Genomic DNA, 27076 nt, shown 5'->3' on the forward strand with positions numbered 1-27076 from the left:
CAGAGCTTCTTGACGGGCTCTCACGAGATCCTTACAGCGGATACAATTATCTTGGCTAGACATTTCTTTTCGATTGACTTTGAAAACTTGACTTTGAAAACTTTGCGTTGCAACAGTGGCTACCAGTGTAGAAGTGAATACTGTCTATACTCTATAGTATCACACTTATTTTATACGCAGCAATTAAGTGTTAATGATCCATGCGTAGGATGGTGGCATGATCATTTGGGCTTTTGTTTGTGCCAAAATGTTTTGCCAAAATGATCATTTGCGCTCATTAAGCATACAATCAAAAAATCCCTCATCGATGAGTCACGCTGTTTTTTATTTGTGCATATTCGTAATAGCAATATTAAAATTATGAGGCACTGTTACCTTTATTGAAACTATTACTTAATTGTTTATATTTTGAACTCAAGGTGCACAAATAATGATCTATCTACGACATTTGACAACAAAGTAGCCTAAAAATTATATAAATATGGTGGGGGTATTTAACTAAAAACTAAAACATTCATAGAACTCATAGACCACATCCGAGGTAGAGTTTGGATATTTTCCGTATTTCACGTTTTGTCGGTTTTTGTCGGTTCTTGTCGGTATTTAGTATGACCCGACACAACGAGTTTCAAAAATTTTCCCGCTATTTTCATTGTTGTTGTTGTTGTGAAAATGCAAATGCTGTTTGGTTCTTATTTTTTCCACTCTGATTCTAGTCCATATAATAAACAGAACATTACACGGTTCGCTCGAAGATATGGATTTTTATGTTCTTGTGTCAAAAACTGTATCGCTGATATTGTTTTTGACACTCGAACATAACATTGATATTTACTCGCAACCGTGTAATATCCTATATGTATTTATAACTGCGAGATCTACACAAGATTTTATTGAACTCAAGCAAACTCGATGCAGGGACGTTCTGACCAGTTATAACGCGGACGTTTTGACCAGCGGTAGCGGGGACGTTTTGACTTGGGGACGATTTAACTGGACAGGACTGGAGATATTAGTGGAAATGTCTCAATTCTAGGTCATTTTGCCATAATCAAATAACACTCATATTTTAAATTTGTGAAAGAGAAATATGCTATGTACAGCTATGTATGAGCCATCAAAAGATTCCTCTTACCAAGAGGAATCTAATGATATGCATGTCATGGCAGGGGAATGTATACAACTTGAGATATTAGTGAAAATATCTACACTCTACGTCATTATTCAACATCACTCATATTCAAAATTTTGAAAAGAGAAATATGCTATGTAGAGCTATGTATGAGCTATTAAAAGATTTCTCTCAACAAGAGGAATCTAATGATTTACATGTCATGGCAGGGGAATGTATAGAACTGGAGATATTAGTGGAAATGTCTCAATTCTAGGTCATTTTGCCATAATCAAATAACACCGATATTTTAAATTTGTGAAAGAGAAATATGCTATGTACAGCTAGGTATGAGCTATCAAAAGATTTCTCTCACAAAGAGGAATCTAATGATTTGCCTGTCATGGCAGGGGAATGTATAGAACTGGAGATATTAGTGGAAATGTCTCAATTGTAGGTCATTTTGCCATAATCAAATAACACTCGTATTTTAAATTTGTGAAAGAGAAATATGCTATGTACAGCTATGTATGAGCCATCAAAAGATTCCTCTTACTCAGAGCAATCTAATGATATGCATGTCATGGCAGGGGAATGTATACAACTTGAGATATTAGTGAAAATATCTACACTCTACGTCATTTTTCAACATCACTCATATTCAAAATTTTGAAAAGAGAAATATGCTATGTAGAGCTATGTATGAGCTATTAAAAGATTCCTCTCAACAAGAGGAATCTAATGATTTACATGTCATGGCATGTGAATGTATAGAACTGGAGATATTAGTGGAAATGTCTCAATTCTAGGTCATTTTGCCATTATCAAATAACACCGATATTTTAAATTTGTGAAAGAGAAATATGCTATGTACAGCTATGTATGAGCTATCAAAAGATTTCTCTCACAAAGAGAAAACTAATGATTTGCCTGTCATGGCAGGGGAATGTATAGAACTGGAGATATTAGTGGAAATGTCTCAATTGTAGGTCATTTTGCCATAATCAAATAACACTCGTATTTTTAATTTGTGAAAGAGAAATATGCTATGTACAGCTATGTATGAGCCATCAAAAGATTCCTCTTACTCAGAGCAATCTAATGATATGCATGTCATGGCAGGGGAATGTATACAACTTGAGATATTAGTGAAAATATCTACACTCTACGTCATTTTTCAACATCACTCATATTCAAAATTTTGAAAAGAGAAATATGCTATGTAGAGCTATGTATGAGCTTTTAAAAGATTCCTCTCAACAAGAAGAATCTAATGATTTACATGTCATGGCATAAGAATGTATAGAACTGGAGATATTAGTGGAAATGTCTCAATTCTAGGTCATTTTGCCATAATCAAATAACACCGATATTTTAAATTTGTGAAAGAGAAATATGCTATGTACAGCTATGTATGAGCTATCAAAAGATTTCTCTCACAAAGAGGAATCTAATGATTTGCCTGTCATGGCAGGGGAATGTATAGAACTGGAGATATTAGTGGAAATGTCTCAATTGTGGGTCATTTTGCCATTATGAAATAACACTCGTATCTTAAATTTGTGAAAGAGAAATATGCTATGTACAGCTATGTATGAGCCATCAAACGATTCCTCTTACTCAGAGTAATCTAATGATATGCATGTCATGGCAGGGGAATGTATACAACTTGAGATATTAGTGAAAATATCTACACTCTACGTCATTTTTCAACATCACTCATATTCAAAATTTTGAAAAGAGAAATATGCTATGTAGAGCTATGTATGAGCTATTAAAAGATTCCTCTCAACAAGAGGAATCTAATAATTTACATGTCATGGCATGGGAATGTATAGAACTGGAGATATTAGTGGAAATGTCTCAATTCTAGGTCATTTTGCCATAATCAAATAACACCGATATTTTAAATTTGTGAAAGAGAAATATGCTATGTACAGCTAGGTATGAGCTATCAAAAGATTTCTCTCACAAAGAGGAATCTAATGATTTGCCTGTCATGGCAGGGGAATGTATAGAACTGGAGATATTAGTGGAAATGTCTCAATTGTAGGTCATTTTGCCATAATCAAATAACACTCATATTTTAAATTTGTGAAAGAGAAATATGCTATGTACAGCTATGTATGAGCCATCAAAAGATTCCTCTCACTAAGAGAAATCTAATGATATGCATGTCATGGCAGGGAAATGTATAGAACTGGAGATATTAGTGAAACTGTCTATACTCTAGGTCTTTATTCAACATCACTCATATTCAAAATTGTGAAAGAGAAATATGCTATGTACAGCTATGTATGAGCCATCAAAAGATTTTTCTCACCAAAAGGAATCTAATGATTTTGATGTCATTGCAGGGGAATGTATCGAACTGGAGATATTAGTGGAAATGTCTCAATTCTAGGTCATTTTGCCATAATCAAATAACACTCATATTTTAAATTTGTGAAAGAGAAATATGCTATGTACAGCTATGTATGAGCCAGCAAAAGATTCCTCTTACCAAGAGGAATCTAATGATATGCATGTCATGGCAGGGGAATGTATACAACTTGAGATATTAGTGAAAATATCTACACTCTACGTCATTATTCAACATTACTCATATTCAAAATTTTGAAAAGAGAAATATGCTATGTAGAGCTATGTATGAGCCATCAAAAGATTCCTCTCACCAAGAGAAATCTAATGATTTGCATGTCATGGCAGGGGAATGTATAGACTTGGAGATATTACTGGACATGTCTCAATTCTAGGTCATTTTGCCATAATCAAATAACACTCATATTTTAAATTTGTGAAAGAGAAATATGCTATGTACAGCTATGTATGACCCATCAAAAGATTCCTCTTACCAAGAGGAATCTAATGATAGGCTTTTCATTGCAGGGGCATGTATAGACCTGGAGATATTAGTGGAAATGTCTCAATTCTAGGTCATTTTGAGATAATCAAATAACACTCATATTTTAAATTTGTGAAAGAGAAATATGCTATGTACAGCTATGTATGAGCCATCAAAAGATTCCTCTCACTAAGAGAAATCTAATGATATGCATGGCATGGCAGGGAAATGTATAGAACTGGAGATATTAGTGAAACTGTCTATACTCTAGGTCACTATTCAACATCACTCATATTCAAAATTTTGAAAAGAGAAATATGCTATGTAGAGCTAGGTATGAGCTATCAAAAGACTTCTCTCACCAAGAGGAATCTAATGATTTGCCTGTCATGGCAGGGGAATGTATAGAACTGGAGATATTAGTGGAAATGTTTCAATTGTAGGTCATTTTGCCATAATCAAATAACACTCATATTTTAAATTTGTGAAAGAGAAATATGCTATGTACAGCTATGTATGAGCCATCAAAAGATTCCTCTTACCAAGAGGAATCTAATGATATGAATGTCATGGCAGGGGAATGTATACAACTTGAGATATTAGTGAAAATATCTACACTCTACATCATTATTCAACATCACTCCTATTCAAAATTTTGAAAAGAGAAATATGCTATGTAGAGCTATGTATGAGCTATTAAAAGATTCCTTTCAACAAGAGGAATCTAATGATTTACATGTCATGGCAGGGGAATGTATAGAACTGGAGATATTAGTGGAAATGTCTCAATTCTAGGTCATTTTGCCATTATCAAACAACACCGATATTTTAAATTTGTGAAAGAGAAATATGCTATGTACAGCTAGGTATGAGCTATCAAAAGATTTCTCTCACCAAGAGGAATCTAATGATTTACATGTCATGGCAGGGGAATGTATAGAACTGGAGATATTAGTGGAAATGTCTCAATTCTAGGTCATTTTGCCATTATCAAATAACACCGACATTTTAAATTTTTGAAAGAGAAATATGCTATGTACAGCTATGTATGAGCCATCAAAAGATTCCTCTTACCAAGAGGAATCTAATGATATGCATGTCATGGCAGGGGCATGTATACAACTTGAGATATTAGTGAAAATATCTACACTCTACGTCATTATTCAACATCACTCATATTCAAAATTTTGAAAAGAGAAATATGCTATGTAGAGCTATGTATGAGCTATTAAAAGATTCCTCTCAACAAGAGGAATTTAATCATTTACTAGTCATGGCAGGGGAATGTATAGAACTGGAGATATTAGTGGAAATGTCTCAATTCTAGGTCATTTTGCCATAATCAAATAACACCGATATTTTAAATTTGTGAAAGAGGAAATATGCTATGTACAGCTATGTATGAGCCATCAAAAGATTTCGCTCACTAAGAGGAATCTAATGATATGCATGTCATGGCAGGGGAATGTATAGAACTGGAGATATTAGTGAAATGTCTCAATTCTACGTCATTTTGCCATAATCAAATAACACTCATATTTTAAATTTGTGAAAGAGAAATATGCTATGTACAGCTATGTATGAGCCATCAAATGATTCCTCTCACTAAGAGAAATCTAATGATATGCATGTCATGGCAGGGAAATGTATAGAACTGGAGATATTAGTGAAACTGTCTATACTCTAGGTCTTTATTCAACATCACTCATATTCAAAATTGTGAAAGAGAAATTACCAAGAGGAATCTAATGATATGCATGTCATGGCAGGGGAATGTATACAACTTGAGATATTAGTGAAAATATCTACACTCTACGTCATTATTCAACATCACTCATATTAAAAATTTTGAAAAGAGAAATATGCTATGTGGAGCTATGTATGAGCTATTAAAAGATTCCTCTTACCAAGAGGAATCTAATGATATGCATGTCATGAAAGGCAGATGTATAGAACTGGAGATATTAGTGAAACTGTCTATACTCTAGGTCATTATTCAACATCACTCATATTCAAAATTTTGAAAAGAGAAATATGTTATGTAGAGCTATGTATGACCTATTAAAAGATTCCTCTCAACAAGAGGAATCTAATGATTTAAATGTCATGGCAGTGGAATGTATAGAACTGGAGATATTAGTGGAAATGTCTCAAACCTAGGTCATTTTGCCATAATCAAATAACACTCATATTTTAAATTTGTGAAAGAGAAATATGCTATGTACAGCTATGTATGAGCCATCAAAAGATTCCTCTCACCAAGAGAAATCTAATGATTTGCATGTCATGGCAGGGGAATGTATAGACCTGGAGATATTACTGGAAATGTCTCAATTCTAGGTCATTTTGCTATAATCAATTAACACTCATATTTTAAATTTGTGAAAGAGAAATATGCTATGTACAGCTATGTATGAGCCATCAAAAGATTCCTCTCACTAAGAGAAATCTAATGATATGCATGTCATGGCAGGGAAATGTATAGAACTGGAGATATTAGTGAAACTGTCTATACTCTAGGTCTTTATTCAACATCACTCATATTCAAAATTGTGAAAGAGAAATATGCTATGTACAGCTATGTATGAGCCATCAAAAGATTTTTCTCACCAAGAGGAATCTAATGATTTGGATGTCATTGCAAAGGAATGTATTGAACTGGACATATTAGTGGAAATGTCTCAATTCTAGGTCATTTTGCCATAATCAAATAACACTCATATTTTAAATTTGTGAAAGAGAAATATCCTATGTACAGCTATCTATGAGCCATCAGAAGATTCCGCTCACAAAGCGGAATCTAATAATATCCATGTCATGGCAGGGGAATGTATACAACTGGAGATATTAGTGAAAATGTCTATACCCTAGGTCATTATTCAACATCACTCATATTCAAAATTTTGAAAACAGAAATATGCTATGTAGAGCTAGGTATGAGCTATCAAAAGATTCCTCTCACCAAGAGGAATGTAACGATTTGCATGTCATGGCAGGGGAATGTATAGAACTGGAGAAATTAGTGAAACTGTCTAAATTCTAGGTCATTTTGCCATAATCAAATAACACTCATATTTTAAATTTGTGAAAGAGAAATATGCTATGAACAGCTATGTATGAGCCATCAAAAGATTCCTCTCACCAAAACGAATCTAATGATAGGCATTTCATTGAAGAGACATGTATACAGGGTGTATAAAAAAAAAACGCAACCACTTAATATTCATGAATATCCTCTTTGTTCTAAAACACAAAAGACTTTTGGCCCCTGGAATGCGAGAAAGCTTGTAATCATATTCTAGCGGCACAATCGTCAGTAAACAAAGTCGGGTGCGTAAACCAACGAGCTGAATTGAAAGTATTTAACGAGTAAAATTTTGTTTACCATTTATTTTACAAGGTCGACAGTTCGCATTCAAGTTATCATGCACGACAATAAAAACTCGTTGTTCGATTGTTAGCTGCACCATTATTAGTTTAGCTGATTTGACTATTAGCAGTTGAACTGTACGATTAGAAGCCATTTTAAAATCCCAGGGGCATAAAATCTAATGAGCTTATGAACAATATGAATTTTAGAATATTAAGTGGTTGCGTTTTTTTTTAGACACCCTGTAGAACTGGAGATATTACTGGAAATGTCTCAATTATAGGTCATTTTGCCATAATCAAATAACACTTATGTTTTAAATTTGTGAAAGAGAAATATACTATGTACAGCTATCTATGAGCCATCAAAAGATTCCGCTCACCAAGCGAAATCTAATAATATCCATGTCATATCAGGGGAATGTATACAACTGGAGATATTAGTGAAAATGTCTATACTCTAGGTAATTATTCAACATCACTCATATTCAAAATTTTGAAAAGAGAAATATGCTATGTAGAGCTAGGTATGAGCTATCAAACGATTCCTCTCACCAAGAGGAATCTAATGATTTGCATGTCATGGCAAGGGGATGTATAAAACTGCAGATATTAGTGAAACTGTCTAAAATCTAGTTCATTTTGCCATAATTGAATAATACTCGTATTTTAAATTAGTGAAAGAGAAATATACTATGTACAGCTATGCATGAGCCATCAAAACATTGCTCTCACCAAGAGGAATCCAATGATATGCATGTAATGGCAGGCAGATGTATAGAACTGGAGATATTAGTGAAACTGTCTATACTCTAGGTCATTATTCAACATCACTCATATTCAAAATTTTGAAAAGAGAAATATGCAATGTAGAGCAATTTATGAGCTATCAAAAGATTCCTCTCAGCAAGAGGAATCTAATGACAGGCTTTTCATTGCAAAGGCATGTATAGAACTGGAGATATTAGTGGAAATGTCTCAATTCTAGGTAATTTTGCCATAATCAAATAACACTCATATTTTAAATTTGTGAAAGAGAAATATGCTATGTACAGCTATGTATGAGCCATCAAAAGATTCCTCTTACCAAGAGGAATCTAATGATTTGGATGTCATTGCAGGGGAACGTATCGAACCGGAGATATTAGTGGAAACGTCTCAATTTTAGGTCATTTTTTCATAATCAAATAAGACTCATATTTTAAATTTATGAAAGAGAAATATGCTATGTACAGCTATGTATGAGCCATCAAAAGATTCCTCTTCCCAAGAGGAATCTAATGATTTGGATGTCATTGCAGGGGAATGTATCGAACTGGAGATATTAGTGGAAACGTCTCAATTTTAGGTCATTTTTTCATAATCAAATAACACTCATATTTTAAATTTGTGAAAGAGAAATATGCTATGTACAGCTATGTATGAGCCATCAAAAGATTTCTCTCAGCAAGAGGAATCTAACGACAGGCATTTCATTGCAGGGGCATGTATAGAACTGGATATATTTCTGGAAATGTCTCAATTCTAGGTCATTTTGCCATAATCAAATAACACTCATATTTTAAATTTGTGAAAGAGAAATATGCTATGTACAGCTATGTATGAGCCATCCAAAGATTCCTCTCACTAAGAGGAATCTAATGATATGCATCTCATGGCACGGGGATGTATAGAACTGGAGATATTAGTGAAACTGTCTAAATTCTAGGTCATTTTGCTATAATCAAATAACACTCATATTTTAATTTGTGAAAGAGAAATATGCTATGTACAGCTATTTATGAGATATCAAAAGATTCCTCTCACCAAGAGGAATCTAATGATAGGCATTTCATTGCAGGGGCATTATAGAACTGGAGATATTCGTGGAAATGTATCAGTTCTAGGTCATTTTGCCATAATCAAATAACACTCATATTTTAAATTTGTGAAAGAGAAATATGCTATGTACAGCTATGTATGAGCCATCAAACAATTCCTCTCACCAAGAGGAATCTAATGATATGCATGTCATGGTAGGGGAATGTATACAACTGGAGATATTACTGAAACTGTCTATACTCTAGGTCATTATTCAACATCACTCATATTCAAAATTTTGAAAAGAGAAATATGCTATGTAGAGCTAGGTATGAGCTATCAAAAGATTCCTCTCAGCAAGAGGAATCTAATGACAGGCTTTTCATTGCAAAGGCATGTATAGAACTGGAGATATTAGTGGAAATGTCTCAATTCTACAGGGTGTCCCAAAAAAAACGAAAACTATTGAAATCACTCATTGTTAAAATTTGAATGCCGTGTTCACGAATTTCAGCCCGTGGGGATTTAATGCAGCTTATAAAATGCTAAATGCTTTTTGCTGCTAGAGAAAGGGGACATGTCGAAGGACATGGTCCTTGAGATGCACATTTAAATAATGTTATCCATACTTTGTAAATTGTAAATATTGTTAGTAAATATCATTTTTGCGAACAAGCAAATTTGACTGCATCATGATGCATGCATAAAAATGCTTATGGCAACCCCGATTTATAAACTTGTGGGCCCAACAGAGTGCTTAGGCATTCAGACTCTAACAATGGCATTGTTATGGGTGATTTCAATAGTTTTCTTTTTTTTTGGGACACCCTGTAGGTCATTTTGCTATAATCAAATAACACTCATATTTTAATTTGTGAAAGAGAAATATGCTATGTACAGCTATTTATGAGATATCAAAAGATTCCTCTCACCAAGAGGAATCTAATGATAGGCTTTTCATTGCAGGGGCATTATAGAACTGGAGATATTCGTGGAAATGTATCAGTTCTAGGTCATTTTGCCATAATCAAATAACACTCATATTTTAAATTTGTGAAAGAGAAATATGCTATGTACAAACTGAAACTGATGGCACAGGCTCAGCGATAAGAGTAGCCTTACTCAATTACAGGAAAGCCTTCGACTTGGTTGATCATAATTTGCTAATTGCAAAATTACTCAGTTATGGTTTAAAACCCACAATCGTAAATTGGATTACGGACTTCCTACGAAATAGATTACAGCGAGTAAAGATATCAACCGAAGGTGTATCCGACTTCCTACAAGTTCCAGCGGGCGTTCCACAAGGAACCAGGATTGGTCCATCGCTGTTCTTAGCCATGATTAACGATCTACTTATCAATGGTTCCCCCACAAATAGTATATGGAAATTTGCAGACGACACAACCATTTTTGAAGTCATCTTAAGGAACATGGAAAGTAGATTACAAGATACAATAGACCAAGTTGCTAAATGGTCCAATGAAAATAAATTTCAGTTAAATCCAATAAAGTGTAAAGAGCTCCGAATTGACTTTACTAGAAGACCCTCTACTGATGATAGTTTTATTCTAAATGGCGAACGCTTTGAACTTGTTAAATCAGCTAAACTACTGGGTATGACCATCACGGAAGACCTAAAATGGAACAGTCATATCAAAAATATTGTATTAAAAGCATCAAAACGACTATACTTATTAAGGCAGTTAAAACGTGCAGGTGTAGATCATTATTCCTTGATTCAATTCTACTGTGCATGCATTAGATCCATCTTAAAATACAGCTGCCAAGTTTTCCACTCAGGCCTTCCTGATTATTTGTCGGTGGATATGGAACGTGTACAAAATCGAGCCTTGCGGATAATCTACCCCGAATCAAGTCCAAAAGTCGCATTGAAGGAAGCAAAATTATTAACACTGAAGGACAGAAGAGAAAAGTTATCACAAAAGCTATTCTCCATGCATCGAAACAAAAGATGATCATAAATTACACCATTTACTACCTAAAGAAAACTTACCAACACATAATTTTAGAGAACTGAGAAGATTTAATCTTCCCATTATTAATATGAATAGGTTATTGAACTCTTTTATCCCAAATTATGCGAAAAAATCAAAACTTTAAGCATATTAGTATAGTCTTAGTATTAATACTTTATCGTAGCGGAACATTTTACAGTAATCTTAAATTTAATAGAATTTTATAGCAACATGTTGTAAATATAGTAAACATATTCCATATTTTACCTAAAATTCTTTGCCTGTAAATTCAATTGCAATTCAGTCGTAAGACTGCAAAAATTATGGCGCGCCAAGATGGACAATAATCGATAAGTCGCATATATTTCGTATCAAGCCTTAATTTTGCAACTAACTGCGCATATATGATATCAAATCCCCAAATATAATAGCAAACCTACAAATATAATACGAAACTCGCAAATATAATATCAAGTTCAAAAATATAATATCAATTTTGCCAAATACATTACGAAACTCGCAAATATAATATCAAGTTCAAAAATATAATATCAATTTTGCCAAATATAATAGGAAACTCGCAAATATAATATCAATTTTGCCAAACATAATACAAACTTTTATACGCGAAAAAATTATCCAGAATTTTTTAGCGGTCAACTTTTCGGCGGGAAAGATGTAAATATGGCGGGGAAAAATACGCACGCTCTATCCGACCTTGTGAAAGCTATCTCATCTTTCCAGCAATCTCAACAAAGCATCCAGAATTTAGAATGTACTGAAACTACTCAGAATTCAGCCGATAATAATGTTGAAGCAGCAATAAGAACCCTGTTTCCATCAATAAATGGCACAGCAGCGAAGGCAGGGACCCAAAACACGACTCCTGAGTCTGTACGTGACAATCAAACTAATGTTGACTCGATCGACAGATCAATTGTTGGACAGAGTGTGCGTTTCCAACCAAGCCAAAGCTATCAGCCTCGCAGTAGGAAAAGGGCCAAATCAACGAAGGCAAATGCCAAGAAGCCAAAACATGTAGAACAGCGTTCAACAATTAAGGATGTAATTTTGTTGCCCGGCCCGAAATTTGATAAAGTTCCGCGTGGAGCAACACGAGAGAGTTTGTATAGCAATGGTTTCGTTACTACACTTGAACTAATTCCGACAATGAGTGAGCAAGAAATTAGAGAAATTCTTGAAGAGAAATTTAAACGAAAGCTGTTGCGATCAAAGAAGGTACCGAAGTTTGAGTTCGTGCGTGCCATTAACAGTCGAATAATTTGCGCAAAGAAACAAGATTGCGAGAGCTACGATGGAAGGCTGCTGAAACACATTTCTGGCCAAGCACCGCGGTATATTAGGGCAACAACAGACATAAATTCTTCTCTGGACATGTATTTAAAATATGAAGAAAGCAGTGATGACAGTTCTGATGAAGTTGATGAACAGACAATAATGAAATCAACTATGTTTGCAAAGGAACAGAAGGATGTCATTCATGTTGTTGACAGCGATGCCAATACTTCTATTAGTTCATCCCATTTAATATTGCCTTCAACATCCAGAGAAACATAAATATGGAAATAAGACCTTTAGTTTTGTGTCCGACTTGTGATGGGCAGTTTAAGAGCAGTGAAATTGAAGAACATGCAGATCTTTGTGCTGAATCTATCTGGCATGGTTCAGAGAGGCTTATATATGCAAATTTGATGTCAAGCTTTGAAAACGTGCTTGATAATGATCTGCATGATGATACATCTGCACAGAGTCAGGAAAATGAACTTTCAGCTGGTGAGGCTACCCCAGAAATCAGTAGAGGTAAACTGGTTGAAGTAATCCAAGAACTGCAGAAAAATGTTGGAACATCTACTAACAGAATTAATGTACAGAGGAAGACAGTTTTAACCGACTACATTACCACAAGAAAGAGACGACCTTGGTTTAAACCAGAGGATCGTATAAAGGTGGTTTTTGTAGGAGAACCGGCCATCGATGATGGTGGGCCGAAACGGGAGTTTTTTACAGGTACCCTGCAATGGTTACATATACAGTATGCTCTTGTATAAATAATTCTGATAGGCTTTTATTTTTAATTTGGGGTGTTAGGCAGGATATAATTTTTTGTAAACGAAAATGCAATGTGCAGACACCTAATAATAACTAATCCAATCATTCTTTGTATTTCTTACAGATGCACTTGAACAGTTGAAAATACGAATATTTGATGCAAATGGTGTACCAGTGGATAGTACTGTTGCTTTAACAGAAGAAACATTTAAACTTGGAGCAGAACTCATGGTTATGTCAATAGTACAAGGTGGCCCTGCACCAAACTTTATGTCTCCTGTCATTTATGATATTATTTCAAAAGGTCTAAGCCAGACTAGTCTTTCATTGGATATGATAGAAAATGAAAACTTTAAAACCATTGCAACTAAGGTATTGTACATGTAAAGTTATATTTGATCACAGCAACATAGTATATAGGTCATCATGCAATCTGCATTAAACTAGCTAGTCATTTGACTAGTTACTGTAATTAATTGTGATTCTTGCCTCTCAATCCGAAGTTTATAATTTATGCATGTCTGCATTGTATATATGTTAAATTTAATGTGTTGTTGTAGATTGATGGTGCTATTACAGATGCACAGTTGCAATCAATTTTGATGCAAGATGAAGTTCTGGATCTGTTATCAAATGTTGGCTATAGGGGGGTACCAAACAGAGAGACTTTAGAGTGCAAGGAAAAGCTAGTCAGGTAATTTCAAGAAGGCTAGATCAGTTACTTTATTGCTTCAAGTCGATCAATAATTTAACATATTTTTAAATTGGCTTCTATATGAACCTTTTTTGGCATTCTATACAGTATGTACATTCTATAGTGTAGGTGATAGTATATTATATTTTTTTATAATAATTATCATAATAATTATTTTATAATAATTATTATCATTTATCGTATATTTAGATCGATTATAATAAAATCTCTAATTGAGCCTAAATTGGGAATGATCAACCAGCTAAAAGAAGGCTTAAATGTTTGTGGAGTGCTTGAAGCCATTCAGAAAGATCCAGAGCTTTTTAAGAGAGTATTTGTTCCAAGTGATATATTTACTGTTACATCAGAAGAATTTTTGGATGAATTGCAAGTCATCTACAGTGAACAACAAGTAGATAGAATGGCTGAGGAATCAACTTTCAAGCACTTTTGCGATTTTGTTGAGCACCTTTACCACATTGGTAAGTATAGTGATTGTTTTATACTTTTATTTAACAAGTGCTGTACATAGAATATGTATATATAATGTTATTTGCTCTCTAACAAAAAAATAACTATCACTGCAACATTGATAAATGACTGTAGTATGCGTGAATATTTTCAACAATCTCTAATTTGTTTCCTTTTCCTGTGTGATTTTAGGAATAGAAGAGCACAATTTGAAATTGAGAGACCTTGTGAGATTCATTACTGGGTCATACGAGTTACCGCCACTTGGTCTTCCCGAACAAATTGAAGTAAAGTTTATTCATGGTTGTGTTGATGCTTGTAAGTGTCGTCCAACTGTGTCTACATGCAAGTTGGTGCTAAAGATTCCAGTCCATGCATCAACATTTGAAAACATGAAGGAAATAATGACTTCAGCAATGTTAGAAGGATTTGGATTTGGAAAACTATGAAAAATAAAAGGTTCAATTCATATACATGTATACAGGACAATTTTGGATGCATTTTGTTGCCAAAACTATTGGAAGTTATTTATGACTAAACTAACTGTTTACCAATATAGCTACTTTTTTGGGATGTTTTGTTAGAATTTTTTAAACATTGTTTTTAATGTTATAGGTTTTTTCAGTATTAGTACTGTATAGTGTACAGTAAATACAGTAAAACCTGTAAGATAGGAACCAACAGCCAGAAATTTGTGAAAACTAGTGATGGCTAACTAGCCCTAGTTCAGTACATTTTAAGTTTTTATTGTTCTTTAAAGATGCTGGAAGCATGAACAGGATTGAATATATGTTTATGTATGAGGTAATATACTGTAGCTAAAAAATTGGGAACATTATACACTATATACTCGAAATAATTGTTGGAAATAATTTTGATAAAATCTTGTTCAAGCATTCCACACATGGCTGTTTCTCCATTTTCTTGATGGGTAACCTAATAGATATAACATGTATTTTTTCCAAACCATTCTGTGTGTGACTGTGATGTTTTTAATCTTGATTAACAAAAATGTCAATTATTCCACATGTATTTAAGTATAGTAACTTGCCATGTTCGTTATCTTCCTCCAGTGGGTTTACTAATGTTTGCAGTGATGCCCATTGTCCCTTGTAAGTACAATTTCAGATTCTGGAACAACAACATTATTTCCTGTTTGGCACTTCAGGCAATGGGGCCTTCGTCATCCACTCCATACGTATTAGTGTTTAATGTGTTTGGGTTGACCAGATCTCTAACAGTGATGGTCAGAGTTGGCAAACTCATAGAAACCTCGCACCCATACTTGATAAGGACTTAAGTTGCATTCAGTTGATAGGGGATGGTTATTCCACTGTGATACGAATATTGATATTGCTTTATTAATCCGGGGTTTAAAGACATAATGCAACGCAAATAGGTGAACTTCATTCAAGGGATCTAACAGATCAAGTGATTCTAAGTAATAAAAAAAATTACGAAAATAAGTTGTAACATAGGTATTAACATCCTTCCACAACCTCTCAATCCTCTGATTGTGCACTGAAAGACCAGTCAAGAATGGCTTTGAAGCAACTCCATGGTGATTAAGCATCCATCTTGCAACAGTCACATTTTCTGTTCCATGATCAGACCGGATTCTAAGAGGGCATCTGAACGTATCCATAGCCTGCAGGAACAGATCAAACACAGTTTGACTTCTGTTGTTGCATGAACAGGCCAAAAAGACAATACATCGGGAAAACCCATCAATGCCACCATGGATGACAAATCTCCAGCGTATCATTTTATGATTGCCATCAATATGCCTACAAAAAATATCACAAAGGATGCTTTAGTATCAGCTAATATTTAAAAAAAAATTAGGGGGACATAATAATTTTTTAAATTATCTCTATTAACTTACCATAATGCATTTGGTGTCCTGACACTGTAAACTCGTTGGTAAATAGATGTTCTTCTCCATAGATCACGGCTAATGGGATCGACTCGTCTTACAGAATTTCGCATTCTTTCTCTTTGTACTTTCACACCATGGCTTCTCAGTGCCCCCAAAAGCATTCGTTCACCAGAATTCGGGGAAAAATGAAGAACACACCTAACAAAAATATCTAAGTCGTCATCTGATATGTCACTGTAGCTATCTCTTCCAACATCCATTCCAAGCTCCTCCCTACGCCTTCGTATTGTTCGCTCGGACACTCCAAGCATCTGCGCAATCTTGCTCCACGTAAAGTGCAAGGAACGTAAACCTTCAATTTGAACTTTAGGAATGAGAAATCGAGGTCTACCCCGATGTCTCGGTCCCTCTCCGTTGTTTTCGTAAGGGCATTTGTAATGCTGATACTCATCTTCTTCGAAGAAATTAAACCTTTCATTAATTATTGTAAGTTGTTCATTAAAGCATCCAATCACTGTTTGAAATCTTTCGTGAACATCTTCAAACCACAGTGTCAATTAATCAATAATTATTAAGCCGTAAACAAACTCCTCGCTACGAATAACTAGCAATTCCGCTAACCTTTTGTTGTCAGTAAAACGGTGGCGGGCAAGCTCTTCAAAAAGATCAAATCCACGATTTACATACACTAAATAATCATTTAACATACTCTCACTCCCCGCCGCCATATTTACATCTTTCCTGCCGAAAAGTTGACCGCTAAAAAATTCTGGATAATTTTTTCGCGTATAAAAGTTTGTATTATGTTTGGCAAAATTGATATTATATTTGCGAGTTTCGTATTATATTTGGCAAAATTGATATTATATTTTTGAACTTGATATTATATTTGCAAGTTTCGTATTGTATTTGGCAAATTGATATTATATTTTTTTTGAACTTGATATTATATTTGCGAGTTTCGTATTATATTTGTAGGTTTGCTATTATATTTGGGGATTTGATATCATATATGCGCAGTTAGTTGCAAAATTAAGGCTTGATACGAAATATATGCGACTTATCGATTATTGTCCATTTTGGCACGCCATAAAAAATTGATCAACTAAACATTAACATTAACAGCTATATATGAGCCATCAAACGATTCCTCTCACCAAGAGGAATCTAATGATATGCCTGTCATGGTAGGGGAATGTATACAACTGCAGATATTAGTGAAAATGTCTATACTCATGTATAGACATTGATGTCATTATTAAACATCACTTATATTCAAAATTTTGAAAAGAGAAATATGCTATGTAGAGCTAGGTATGAGCTATCAAAAGATTCCTCTCACCAAGAGGAATCTAATGATTTTCATGTCATGGCAGGGGAATGTATAGAACTGGAGATATTAGTGGAATAGTCTCAATTCTAGGTCATTTTGCTATAATCAAATAACACTCATATTTTAAATTTGTGAAAGAGAAATGTGCTATGTACAGCTATGTATGAGCCAGGAAAAGATTCCTCTCACCAAGAGGAATCTAATGATATGCTTGTCATGGCAGGGGAATGTATTGAACTGGAGATATTAGTGGAAATGTCTCAATTCTAGGTCATTTTGCCATAATCAAATAACACTCATATTTTAAATTTGTGAAAGAGATATATGCAATGTACAGCTATGTATGAGCCATCAAAAGATTCCACTCAACAAGCGAAATCTAATAATACCCATGTCATGGCAGGGGAATGTTGTATACAACTGGAGATATTAGTGAAACTGTCTATACTCTAGGTCACTATTCAACATCACTCATATTCAAAATTTTGAAAAGAGAAATATGCCATGTAGAGCTAGGTATGAGCTATCAAAAGATTTCTCTGACCAAGAGGAATCTAATGATTTGCCTGTCATGGCAGGGGAATGTATAGAACTGCAGATATTAGTGGAAATGTCTCAATTGTAGGTCATTTTGCCATAATCAAATAACACTCATATTTTAAATTTGTGAAAGAGAAATATGCTATGTACAGCTATGTATGAGCCATCAAAAGATTCCTCCCACTAAGAGGAATCTAATGATATGCATGTCATGGCAGGGGAATTTATACAACTAGAGATATTAGTGGAAATGTCTGAATTCTAGGTCATTTTGCCATAATCAAATAACACTCATATTTTAAATTTGTGAAAGAGAAATATACTATGCACAGCTATGTATGAGCCATCAAAAGATTCCTCTCACCAAAAGAAATCTAATGATATGCATGTCATGAAAGGCAGATGTATAGAACTGGAGATATTAGTGAAACTGTCTATACTCTAGGTCATTATTCAACATCACTCATATTCAAAATTTTAAAAAGAGAAATATGCTATGTAGAGCTATGTATGAGCTATTAAAAGATTCCTCTCAACAAGAGGAATCTAATGATTTACATGTCATGGCAGGGGAATGTATAGAACTGGAGATATTAGTGGAAATGTCTCAATTCTAGGTCATTTTCCCATAATCAAATAACACTCATATTTTAAATTTGTGAAAGAGAAATATGCTATGAACAGCTATGTATGAGCCATCAAAAGATTCCGCTCACCAAGCGAAATCTAATAATATCCATGTCATATCAGGGGAATGTATACAACTGGAGATATTAGTGAAAATGTCTATACTCTAGGTAATTATTCAACATCACTCATATTCAAAATTTTGAAAAGAGAAATATGCTATGTAGAGCTAAGTATGAGCTATCAAACGATTCCTCTCACCAAGAGGAATCTAATGATTTGCATGTCATGGCAAGGGGATGTATAAAACTGGAGATATTAGTGAAACTGTCTAAAATCTAGTTCATTTTGCCATAATTGAATAATACTCGTATTTTAAATTAGTGAAAGAGAAATATACTATGTACAGCTATGCATGAGCCATCAAAACATTGCTCTCACCAAGAGGAATCCAATGATATGCATGTAATGGCAGGCAGATGTATAGAACTGGAGATATTAGTGAAACTGTCTATACTCTAGGTCATTATTCAACATCACTCATATTCAAAATTTTGAAAAGAGAAATATGCAATGTAGAGCAATTTATGAGCTATCAAAAGATTCCTCTAGCAAGAGGAATCTAATGACAGGCTTTTCATTGCAAAGGCATGTATAGAACTGGAGATATTAGTGGAAATGTCTCAATTCTAGGTAATTTTGCCATAATCAAATAACACTCATATTTTAAATTTGTGAAAGAGAAATATGCTATGTACAGCTATGTATGAGCCATCAAAAGATTCCTCTTACCAAGACGAATCTAATGATTTGGATGTCATTGCAGGGGAACGTATCGAACTGGAGATATTAGTGGAAACGTCTCAATTTTAGGTCATTTTTTCATAATCAAATAACACTCATATTTTAAATTTGTGAAAGAGAAATATGCTATGTACAGCTATGTATGAGCCATCAAAAGATTTCTCTCAGCAAGAGGAATCTAATGATATTTATTTCATGGCAAGTGGATGTATAGAACTGGAGATATTAGTGAAACTGTCTAAATTCTAGGTTATTTTGCCATAAACAAATAACACTCATATTTTAAATATGTGAAAGAGAAATATGCTATGTACAGCTATGTATGAGCCATCAAACAATTCCTCTCACGAAGAGGAATCTAATGATATGCATGTCATGGTAGGGGAATGTATACAACTGGAGATATTAGTGAAAATGTCTATACTCTAGGTCATTATTAAACATCACTTATATTCAAAATTTTGAAAAGAGAAATATGCTATGTAGAGCTAGGTATGAGCTATTAAAAGATTCCTCTCACCAAGAGGAATCTAATGATTTTCATGTCATGGCAGGGGAATGTATAGAACTGGAGATATTAGTGGAAATGTCTCAATTCTAGGTCATTTTGCCATAATCAAATAACACTCATATTTTAAATTTGTGAAAGAGAAATATGCTATGTACAGCTATGTATGAGCAAACAAAAGATTTCTCTCACCAAGAGGAATCTAATGATATGCATGTCATGGCAGTCGGATGTATAGAACTGGAGATATTAGTGAAAATTTCTATACTCTAGGTCATTATTCAACATCACTCATATTAAAAATTGTGAAAAGAGAAATATGCTATGTAGAGCTATGTATGAGCTATCAAAAGATTTCTCTCAATAAGAGGAATCTAATGATTTACATGTCATGGCTGGGGAATGTATAGAACTGAAGATATTAGTGGAAATGTCTCAATTCTAGGTCATTTTGCCATAATTAAATAACACTCATATTTTAAATTTGTGAAAGAGAAATATCCTATGTACAGCTATGTATGAGCTTTCAAAAGATTCTTCTCACCAAGAGAAATCTAATGATATGCATGTCATGGCAGGCGGATGTATAGAACTGGAGATATTAGTGAAATTGTCTATACTCTAGGTCATTATTCAACATCACTCATATTCAAAATTTTGAAAACAAAAATATGCTATGTAGAGCTATGTATGTCAAAATTGTGAAAAGAGAAATATGCTATGTAGAGCTATGTATGAGCTATCAAAAGATTCCTCTCACAAAGAGGAATCTAATGATATGCCCGTCATGGCAAAGGAATGTATATAACTGGAGATATTAGTGCAAATGTCTCAATTCTAGGTCATTTTGTCATAATCAAATAACACTCATCTTTTAAATTTGTGAAAGAGAAATATGCTATGTACAGCTATGTATGAGCCATCAAAAGATTACTCTCACCAAGCGGAATCTAATAATATCCATGTCATGGCAGGGGAATGTATACAACTGGAGATATTAGTGAAAATGTCTATACTCTAGGTAATTATTCAACATCACTCATATTCAAAATTTTGAAAAGAGAAATATGCTATGTAGAGCTAGGTATGAGCTATCAAAAGATTCCTCTCACCAAGAGCAATCTAATGATTTGCATGTCATGGCAGGAGAATGTATACAACTGGAGATATTAGTGAAACTGTCTAAAATCTAGTTCATTTGGCCATAATTAAATAACACTCATATTTTAAATTTGTGAAAGAGAAATATGCTATGTACAGCTATGTATGAGCCATCAAAAGATTCCTCTTACTAAGAGAAATCTAATGATATGCATGTCATTGCAGGCGGATGTATAGAACTGGAGATATTAGTGAAATTGTCTATACTCTAGGTCATTATTCAACATCACTCATATTCAAAATTTTTAAAACAAAAATATGCTATGTAGAGCTATGTATGTCAAAATTGTGAAAAGAGAAATATGCTATGTAGAGCTATGTATGAGCTATCAAAAGATTCCTGTCACCAAGAGGAATCTAATGATATGCCCGTCATGGCAAAGGAATGTATATAACTGGAGATATTAGGGCAAATGTCTCAATTCTAGGTCATTTTGTCATAATCAAATAACACTCATATTTTAAATTTGTGAAAGAGAAATATGCAATGTACAGCTATGTGTGAGCCATCAAAAGATTCCTCTCACCAAGCGGAATCTAATAATATCCATGTCATGGCAGGGGAATGTATACAACTGGAGATATTAGTGAAAATGTCTATACTCTAGGTAATTATTCAACATCACTCATATTCAAAATTTTGAAAAGAGAAATATGCTATGTAGAGCTAGGTATGAGCTATCAAAAGATTCCTCTCACCAAGAGGAATCTAATGATTTGCATGTCATGGCAGGAGAATGTATACAACTGGAGATATTAGTGAAACTGTCTAAAATCTAGTTCATTTGGCCATAATTAAATAACACTCATATTTTAAATTTGTGAAAGAGAAATATGCTATGTACAGCTATGTATGAGCCATCAAAAGATTCCTCTTACTAAGAGAAATCTAATGATATGCATGTCATGGCAGGCGGATTTATAGAACTGGAGATATTAGTGAAATTGTCTATACTCTAGGTCATTATTCAACATCACTCATATTCAAAATTTTTAAAACAAAAATATGCTATGTAGAGCTATGTATGTCAAAATTGTGAAAAGAGAAATATGCTATGTAGAGCTATGTATGAGCTTTCAAAAGATTCCTCTTACCAAGAGGAATCTAATGATATGCCTGTCATGGCAAAGGAATGTATATAACTGGAGATATTAGTGCAAATGTCTCAATTCTAGGTCATTTTGTCATAATCAAATAACACTCATATTTTAAATTTGTGAAAGAGAAATATGCTATGTACAGCTATGTATGAGCCATCAAAAGATTACTCTCACCAAGCGGAATCTAATGATATGTATGTCATGGCAGGGAAATGTATTGAACTGGAGATATTAGTGGAAATGTCTCAATTTTAGGTCATTTTGCCATAATCAAATAACGCTCATATTTTAAATTTGTTAAAGAGAAATATGCAATGTACAGCTATGTATGAGCCATCAAAAGATTCCTCTCACCAAGCGGAATCTAATAATATCCATGTCATGGTAGGAGAATGTATACAACTGGAGATATTAGTGAAAATGTCTATACTCTAGGTCATTATTAAACATCACTCATATTCAAAATTGTGAAAGAGAAATATGCTATGTACAGCTATCTATGAGCCATCAAAAGATTCCGCTCACCAAGCGAAATCTAATAATATCCATGTCATATCAGGGGAATGTATACAACTGGAGATATTAGTGAAAATGTCTATACTCTAGGTAATTATTCAACATCACTCATATTCAAAATTTTGAAAAGAGAAATATGCTATGTAGAGCTAGGTATGAGCTATCAAAAGATTCCTCTCACCAAGAGGAATCTAATGATTTGCATGTCATGGCAGGAGAATGTATACAACTGGAGCTATTAGTGAAACTGTCTAAAATCTAGTTCATTTGGCCATAATTAAATAACACTCATATTTTAAATTTGTGAAAGAGAAATATGCTATGTACAGCTATGTATGAGCCATCAAAAGATTCCTCTTACTAAGAGAAATCTAATGATATGCATGTCATGGCAGGCGGATGTATAGAACTGGAGATATTAGTGAAATTGTCTATACTCTAGGTCATTATTCAACATCACTCATATTCAAAATTTTTAAAACAAAATATGCTATGTAGAGCTATGTATGTCAAAATTGTGAAAGAGAAATATGCTATGTAGAGCTATGTATGAGCTTTCAAAAGATTCCTCTTACCAAGAGGAATCTAATGATATGCCTGTCATGGCAAAGGAATGTATATAACTGGAGATATTAGTGCAAATGTCTCAATTCTAGGTCATTTTGTCATAATCAAATAACACTCATATTTTAAATTTGTGAAAGAGAAATATGCTATGTACAGCTATGTATGAGCCATCAAAAGATTACTCTCACCAAGCGGAATCTAATGATATGTATGTCATGGCAGGGAAATGTATTGAACTGGAGATATTAGTGGAAATGTCTCAATTTTAGGTCATTTTGCCATAATCAAATAACGCTCATATTTTAAATTTGTTAAAGAGAAATATGCAATGTACAGCTATGTATGAGCCATCAAAAGATTCCTCTCACCAAGCGGAATCTAATAATATCCATGTCATGGTAGGAGAATGTATACAACTGGAGATATTAGTGAAAATGTCTATACTCTAGGTCATTATTAAACATCACTCATATTCAAAATTGTGAAAGAGAAATATGCTATGTACAGCTATCTATGAGCCATCAAAAGATTCCGCTCACCAAGCGAAATCTAATAATATCCATGTCATATCAGGGGAATGTATACAACTGGAGATATTAGTGAAAATGTCTATACTCTAGGTAATTATTCAACATCACTCATATTCAAAATTTTGAAAAGAGAAATATGCTATGTAGAGCTAGGTATGAGCTATCAAACGATTCCTCTCACCAAGAGGAATCTAATGATTTTCATGTAATGGCAGGGGAATGTATGGAACTGGAGATATAAGTGGAAATGTCTCAATTCTAGGTCATTTTGCTGGAATCAAATAACACTCATATTTTAAATTTGTGAAAGAGAAATATGCTATGTACAGCTATGTATGAGCCATCAAAAGATTCCTCTCACCAAGAGGAATCTAATGATATGCATGTCATAGCTGGGGAATGTATAGAACTGGAGATATTAGTGGAAATGTCTCAATTCTAGGTCATTTTGCTATAATCAAATAACACTCAAATTTTAAATTTGTAAAAAAGAAATATGCTATGTACAGCTATGTATGAGCCATCAAAAGATTCCTCTCACCAAGAGGAGTCTAATGATGTGCATGTCATAGCTGGGGAATGTATAGAACTGGAGATATTAGTGGAAATGTCTCAATTCTAGGTCATTTTGCTATAATCAAATAACACTCATATTTTAAATTTGTGAAAGAGAAATATGCTATGTACAGCTATGTATGAGCCATCAAAAGATTCCTCTTACTGAGAGAAATCTAATGATATGCATGTCATGGCTGGCGGATGTATAGAACTGGAGATATTAGTGAAATTGTCTATACTCTAGGTCATTATTCAACATCACTCATATTCAAAATTTTGAAAACAAAAATATGCTATGTAGAGCTATGTATGTCAAAATTGTGAAAAGAGAAATATGCTATGTAGAGCTATGTATGAGCTATCAAAAGATTCCTCTCACAAAGAGGAATCTAATGATATGCCCGTCATGGCAAAGGAATGTATATAACTGGAGATATTAGTGCAAATGTCTCAATTCTAGGTCATTTTGTCATAATCAAATAACACTCATCTTTTAAATTTGTGAAAGAGAAATATGCTATGTACAGCTATGTATGAGCCATCAAAAGATTACTCTCACCAAGCGGAATATAATGATATGTATGTCATGGCAGGGAAATGTATTGAACTGGAGATATTAGTGGAAATGTCTCAATTCTAGGTCATTTTGCCATAATCAAATAACACTCATATTTTAAATTTGTGAAAGAGAAATATGCAATGTACAGCTATGTATGAGCCATCAAAAGATTCCTCTCACCAAGCGGAATCTAATAATATCCATGTCATGGTAGGCGAATGTATACAACTGGAGATATTAGTGAAAATGTCTATACTCTAGGTCATTATTAAACATCACTCATATTCAAAATTTTGAAAAGAGAAATATGCTATGTAGAGCTAGGTATGAGCTATCAAACGATTCCTCTCACCAAGAGGAATCTAATGATTTTCATGTAATGGCAGGGGAATGTATAGAACTGGAGATATTAGTGGAAATGTCTCAATTCTAGGTCATTTTGCTATAATCAAATAACACTCATATTTTAAATTTGTAAAAAAGAAATATGCTATGTACAGCCATGTATGAGCCATCAAAAGATTCCTCTCACCAAGAGGAGTCTAATGATGTGCATGTCATAGCTGGGGAATGTATAGAACTGGAGATATTAGTGGAAATGTCTCAAATCTAGGTAATTTTGCTATAATCAAATAACACTCATATTTTAAATTTGTGAAAGAGAAATATGCTATGTACAGCTATGTATGAGCCATCAAAAGATTCCTCTTACTAAGAGAAATCTAATGATATGCATGTCATGGCTGGCGGATGTATAGAACTGGAGATATTAGTGAAATTGTCTATACTCTAGGTCATTATTCAACATCACTCATATTCAAAATTTTGAAAACAGAAATATGCTATGTAGAGCTATGTATGTCAAAATTGTGAAAAGAGAAATATGCTATGTAGAGCTATGTATGAGCTATCAAAAGATTCCTCTCACAAAGAGGAATCTAATGATATGCCCGTCATGGCAAAGGAATGTATATAACTGGAGATATTAGTGCAAATGTCTCAATTCTGGGTCATTTTGTCATAATCAAATAACACTCATATTTTAAATTTGTGAAAGAGAAATATGCTATGTACAGCTATGTATGAGCCATCAAAAGATTACTCTCACCAAGAGGAATCTAATGATATGCATGTCATAGCTGGGGAATGTATAGAACTGGAGATATTAGTGGAAATGTCTCAATTCTAGGTCATTTTGCTATAATCAAATAACACTCATATTTTAAATTTGTAAAAAAGAAATATGCTATGTACAGCTATGTATGAGCCATCAAAAGATTCCTCTCACCAAGAGGAGTCTAATGATGTGCATGTCATAGCTGGGGAATGTATAGAACTGGAGATATTAGTGGAAATGTCTCAATTCTAGGTCATTTTGCTATAATCAAATAACACTCATATTTTAAATTTGTGAAAGAGAAATATGCTATGTACAGCTATGTATGAGCCATCAAAAGATTCCTCTTACTAAGAGAAATCTAATGATATGCATGTCATGGCTGGCGGATGTATAGAACTGGAGATATTAGTGAAATTGTCTATACTCTAGGTCATTATTCAACATCACTCATATTCAAAATTTTGAAAACAGAAATATGCTATGTAGAGCTATGTATGTCAAAATTGTGAAAAGAGAAATATGCTATGTAGAGCTGTGTATGAGCTATCAAAAGATTCCTCTCACAAAGAGGAATCTAATGATATGCCCGTCATGGCAAAGGAATGTATATAACTGGAGATATTAGTGCAAATGTCTCAATTCTAGGTCATTTTGTCATAATCAAATAACACTCATATTTTAAATTTGTGAAAGAGAAATATGCTATGTACAGCTATGTATGAGCCATCAAAAGATTACTCTCACCAAGCGGAATCTAATGATATGTATGTCATGGCAGGGAAATGTATTGAACTGGAGATATTAGTGGAAATGTCTCAATTCTAGGTCATTTTGCCATAATCAAATAACACTCATATTTTAAATTTGTGAAAGAGAAATATGCAATGTACAGCTATGTATGAGCCATCACAAGATTCCTCTCACCAAGCGGAAT

The sequence above is a fragment of the Dendronephthya gigantea genome, unplaced genomic scaffold, assembly GCF_004324835.1.
Source record: "Dendronephthya gigantea isolate DGI-Jeju-01 unplaced genomic scaffold, DenGig_1.0 000126F, whole genome shotgun sequence".
Lineage (NCBI taxonomy): Eukaryota > Metazoa > Cnidaria > Anthozoa > Malacalcyonacea > Nephtheidae > Dendronephthya > Dendronephthya gigantea.